The sequence below is a fragment of the Mesoplodon mirus genome (assembly GCF_964341445.2).
Source record: "Mesoplodon mirus genome assembly, chromosome: 4".
In the NCBI taxonomy this organism is placed as follows: domain Eukaryota; kingdom Metazoa; phylum Chordata; class Mammalia; order Artiodactyla; family Ziphiidae; genus Mesoplodon; species Mesoplodon mirus.
Genome location: NC_138979.1, coordinates 27,375,666 through 27,381,261, shown reverse-complemented (window position 1 = coordinate 27,381,261; position 5,596 = coordinate 27,375,666). Strand labels below are relative to the sequence as shown.

Sequence of the window (5,596 nt, the reverse complement as noted above, 5' to 3'; positions counted from 1 at the left end):
ATGCGCCAACACAGCACCTACGCAAGGGCGGCCGGCAGAGATCTTGTTTGTAGACGCTGCACCCTGACCTTCCCCCCAGCTGCAAGGGACAGCACGTTCACCGTAGCCTGTCCACCGAGACGTGCCAGGGCCTGCTGCCGTGGCAGACTGGAAAGGCAGACAGGGGCCTGCCTGTCACTTCCCCTAGTGCTTTGTCACATGAAGAAAGGGGCTGCTTTCAGGGGCACCAAATGTCACCATAAATATTTATGAGAGATCCAGTGTTGCTGTGCTGGAGAGCAGTTTATTATCAGAAAAGTCACAAATAGAACTGAAAAAACAGTGGCAAATGCATTCCAGCCATGAGTGTGTATATGTTTACATGTGTGTGTACATGCACATACATGGTGTTAAATCCGCGGCTACCATACATACGTGTGCTTCTACACCTGTTTTCTTTTTTTTAAGCTCTCCACATACATCTAAGTGTTTCTGAAATTCACCATTTACAGGTGCTCGTGGCATCTGACGCAGGAACCCCAGGGCTGTGTAGTCGCCTTCTCGTTGCCCCGCAGACGGTTTTGCAACATGCAGAAAGAAAGACAACTGCTGAGGATGCAGCGGCAGCTGTCAAGCCCCAAGTCTGTGCTGGGTTAGAAACGAGAATCCTCCTTACGCCTCCCCCTCCCCCAGGCAGCAAGCCCACGTGGCAACATGCACTTTGCGGAAAGTCTGTGCACCAGGCACCAGCTGTTTTCAGCTCGCAGCTTGCAGCTCAGACCCACTGTCATAACAAGTGTGGAGTTAGGTATGACGACTACCAAGGAAAATACCACAGTTTATCAAAAGGTGACTTAAAAAATAATTGAAGTAGATGCAACTCTCTCTAAAATGACGTCACTCTCCCCTGCATCTGGGGTGATTTTCTGAGTGGTTGAGAAGGAGTGGTTTTAAACCCGGGCCTGCAGGATGTGCCCAGGGCAGCCGGGCAGCCACCTCCACGCCCTCCCCTCCTTCTCCTCCCACTGAGCCCCTCAGGCCTCTCTCCTGGACCACAGGGCTCCACAGGATTTCCACTGGGATTTCCCTGTCCTCTCTCCTCCCCATCATGACCCCTCCACAAAGACCCCGCCCCTTCACCCCCCCCCCCCGCCCGCCCGGCCCCGGCATGGGGGACACCAGTCCCTGGATTCAGCACATGCTCTTTATCAACACTCCGGGCTGCTCTGTCCAACTTTCTGCTCTTACATTCGGGCTGGCCCCTGGCTTGTCGTCTGGGGGACACCACCTAAAACCTCTGTACACAGTCATTTCCACGTTTACCCCCAGTTCACCTCCTGCCCTGAACAGCACACGGTGCATCAACTGCCTGCTTGATAACTTCACTTTTCTGTTTCAGACTCAGCAAGTCCAACCCCCCGATCTCCCCTCCTTGCAAGAAAGCTGGCCTCTCGGTCTCCCAAGTTCATAACCGTCCTTTCATCCTGCCAGCTGCTCAAGCCAGAAACACTGGGGCAGAGGGAAAATGGAGTTTTGGGTCGAATTATGTCCCCCTTAAATCCATGTGTTGAAGCCCCAAACCCTGGGAACTGAGAATGTGACTGTATCTAGAGACAGGTAATTACAGAGGTAAAGTAAAATGAGGTCACTAGGGTGGGACCCTAATCCCATAGGACTGGTGTCCTTATAAGAGGAGATCAGGACACAGACACACGCAGAGGAATGAGGATGAGGGAGGATGCAGGGAGAAGATGGCGTCTACACACCCAGGAGAGAGGCCTTGATCACAGGCTTCCAGCCCCCCAGAGTTGGGAGACAACAAATGTCTGCCGTTTAAGGTCCCAGTCTGGGGTACTTTGTCACAGCAGCCTGAGCTGACTAATACAGTCCCTTGTTTAAAAATAATCAAAGATTTCAAGACGACACAGCGGAGCATGAAGCGAAGCGCAGGCCCTTCTGATCACGTGGCTGCTGGTCCCTGCCCAGGAGGCCAGGCTGCCTGGTGGGTCAGCCTCAACTGCTCGCTTTCACACCCATGTCCAGCCCATCCCCAACTCGTCCCCCACAGCCTTCAGAACTCACCAAGGTTAGGTCGTCCCCCGCTAGGGTCCAGCCATCATTTCCACCCTCCCGACAGCCTCCCTGCCCTCCTGTTGCGCTGGGTCCGCTGATCCCTTCACATGATCCGTCAGGTTGCCTCATTTCTCTGCTCAAATCCCTTCCATGCCTGCCCCTCAGTCAGAGCAAAACCCTCCACCCAGCTGTGCCCACCTGCCGCTGCGTCCCTCTGCCCCACCCTGGCCTCCAGGCAGTCTTGTTTCCTCTGGCTCCTCATGTGCTGGTGACGGAGACCCCAGGGGGTGACAATCTCCCTCCCGCGACCTCTCTGCCATCAGCTTCCCGGCCTGAGGCCCAGAGTCCCCTTTGCACACCTCCATCCATCGTGTCGGCTACCCCTTGTTAACACCGACGCCGCGTCACCCCACCCTGTACACTCCCCCCCGAAGGTAAAGACATTACTGGAGTCCTCCTTCCCAACACCCCTCGCCAACCACCGCGTTCCCTCCAGACCGGAGAAAGGGCGGCTGGGCAGGTACGAGCTCCAGCAGGGGGAGCTCAAGGCCACGGGCGTGTCCCTGAACGTGAACAAGCGTCCCTATGGCCTTTGGATTCTCAGAGTCCTGAAGGGCCTTCCTGGACCCCCAGGACGGTCTTTTCAACAGCTGTGCAAGCCCCCTCACCTCCTATTTTCATCCTCTCCCTCCTCCAAAGGCCAGACTTCCCGACTAGGAGCCAATTGAGACAGTCCCACAGCTGGGAGTCACCGTCTGAGCAGAAAACAGGGCAGCTGGCGCCCCCCAGGGGCCCCGCATCTGAAGTCCTCATCCTCTGTCTGGCCTTAGAATAAAATGGCCCATATCGACCAGTTCAGTGGCCATTGAAACAGTCAACAAACAAAGCACCAGAGACCACAACTTTTAATCCCAGAGTTATTATTGTGGACAAATGACTTCATTTTTTTAATGTTTTTTTTCCTTTTCTAAAAGAGAGTATAATTATCTGCTTTTCTTTTGATGATGTGTCATAAGGGATGAATGAATCCAGGTTACTACAAGGCAGTTTGGAAATTTCCGTACCCAACAATACAAACTTGACTTTCCTTGAAAATATAGAAAACGGTGGGTCTGTGTGACATCTGGTGAAGAATGCAGATTCGAGAATTTGACTGCCTGGACGTTTACGTCCTGGCCTTGTCACTACCAGCTGTGCAACCATAAATAAGCTGGTTAAATTCCCTGTGCCCCAGTATCCTCAGCTGTAAGACAGGAGGATGGTACCCATCTCATAAGGCATTTGGGAGGATTAAGAGGGAGTATGTGTTATGCTTAGAACAGTGTCGAGCAAGTAGAAAGCCCTCACACATGTAAGCTGTCACCAACACTGCCCATTAGTATAAGTATACTGTTACTGCTTCTAAGTGTAATAACAAAGTATAAGTTGTCATTATTATTGCTAAGTGAAGAGAAATAAGTTGCACATTTTTATCTCACATTAACTGGCAAAGAAACAACCACTATTTAGATGGGAAATAAAAGCAACCAGATCAATTCTTTTAATGTAAGTTATTTTAATGCCCTAGTACATGGAGTGTCAAATACATAAGATACTCCTGTTTCATTTGATGCAAAATAAAGTAAACCTTACAATATTTGAATACAATTTATAAGTTACCTCAGAAATTTTGAAACCATTATTTCATTGAATCTCCAAGAGAACTTTTGCAGGTAAGTGGCACCGGTCTTACAAAGTCCCAATTTGTAGACGAGGAAGCCGAGATCCCAGGAGGATGTTTTGCCCAAAGATGCACAGAGCTATCTCCAGGCTGACGTCTCTTCACTGTTGCGAGAAACTTCCAAGATCAACACTGTGCATGGATTGAGAGCACCCACTGAGAAAACTTGAGCACCTCAAGTTACAGCGTGATTTGGAGTAAGGAGGACACCAGCCCTGTCCATCCAAGGCTCTCTGTCACCTTCTGGATGTGTGTGTGTTGGGGTGCAGCAGTGGGGGTGGGTGGATTATTATTATTTTCTTAACGTCTTCATTGGAGTATAATTGCTTTACAGTGTTGTGTTAGTTTCTGCTGTATAACAAAGTGAATCAGCCATACATATACATATATCCCCATATCCCCTGCCTCTTGTGTCTCCCTCCCACCCTCCTTATCCCACCCCTCTAGGTTGCAACCTAAGTGTCCATCAACAGATGAATGGATAAAGAAGATGTGGCACATACATACAATGGAATATTACTCAGCCATAAAAAGAAATGAAATTGAGTTATTTGTAGTGAGGTGGGTGGACCTAGAGCCTGTCATACAGAGTGAAGTAAGTCAGAAAGGGTGGATTATTTTCAAGTAACTTTGGTATAGAGGAATGATTTTCATAAGCTTCCATGGGAAATGATGGGTTGTTTCTATGCGATCAACCACAAGCAGGGAGCAAGTGTGAACAGCAGCAACATAAATAACAATCCGCTGCTTTTCTGCTCTGCTGTCTGGGGAGAGCCTTCTCATGCGCTCTTCCTGGTACACATCAGCCTCTTATTCACATTGAACAGGTGGGAGCAGGCTGCTGCCTGCAGCACTCTCACGTCTGAGGACTCGAAGGGCAGAGGGTATGGGTTCGAGGTGCCTTCACTGGAGCAGAGACCTCTGAAATGACCATCATTACAAAATGCTCCCGGGGAACACATGCTGTGGCTGTCATCCTTTCAACGCCCCCTTTTCCAGTTTAGAAACCTGTTTCTGGATCAGGCAAGCAGCCTGAATGAAGTCATGAGAAAATTACTCAGCAAAATCTTCTGAAATTGGGTGTCTTCTACTTCTTAAAAAAATCCTCTCCCTTTGCTCCTAGGTGCTGGCAGGGAATAACCTCGATTTCACGTAAACAGCTGGCTTGGCAATCTGTTCTGCAGGCTGGGGAGAGAGAATTTAAGAAGGAATAGCCTTGGTCTGTCCTCAAAAGCTTCCTCATCAGTGATGTCTGTGCTATATTTCTTTTAAAAGGAAAATATTGCAGAAGAAACTCACTTCTAGTCTTGATCTACCGAATGCATTCTACACGGTGTTTACACTTCGCAGGAGAGTGAAAAGAAATACACAAGTTCTGGGTGCTGTGAACCCTCATTACAGAGGTGTTACAGAGGACCGCACGGCCAGTGTGTCAGCTCCAGGGAACGGGGGTCGGGGGGCTGGCGAGCCTCCAGCCACCATGTGAGGTCGTGGCCAGTGAGATTTCTTTCTCATCTACCCCCCCTTCTCCCCAGTGAGGGGACGACTAGTTTATAGGAATCCGGAGAAAGGAAAGCCGCCGAGCAGGCAGGGAGCCTGGGGCGCAGAGACACCAGTGCTATAATCGTGCCCTCCTGGGCCCTGGGCTCCAGGGTGCCTCTTGCTGTCCCCACCAGGAGGGACACAGCAACTGGCCTCCCCAGGTCAGGCATCTGGCTGCCGGGGAGACACCAAGAGCCAGGAGGAGAAACGCACACCAGTGACAGTCCTGCTACAGCAGCATGCCCAGAGTGAAGGTGGGTGACAGCAAACGGAGAGATTGCT

The 5,596-nt window shown here is 50.6% G+C and overlaps 1 protein-coding gene across 1 annotated transcript in view; it reads right to left on the bottom strand.

Annotated features, from left to right (window-relative positions):
- PITRM1 (pitrilysin metallopeptidase 1) overlaps window positions 1–2,256 on the bottom strand; it is a 136,489-nt gene extending 134,233 nt beyond the window's left edge. Inside the window, exon 1 of the mRNA XM_082617468.1 lies at window positions 2,251–2,256. The gene's annotated coding sequence lies outside the window, so the exon portion shown is untranslated. The remainder of the gene's footprint in view (window positions 1–2,250) is intronic.
- Window positions 2,257–5,596: the final 3,340 nt, after the last annotated feature.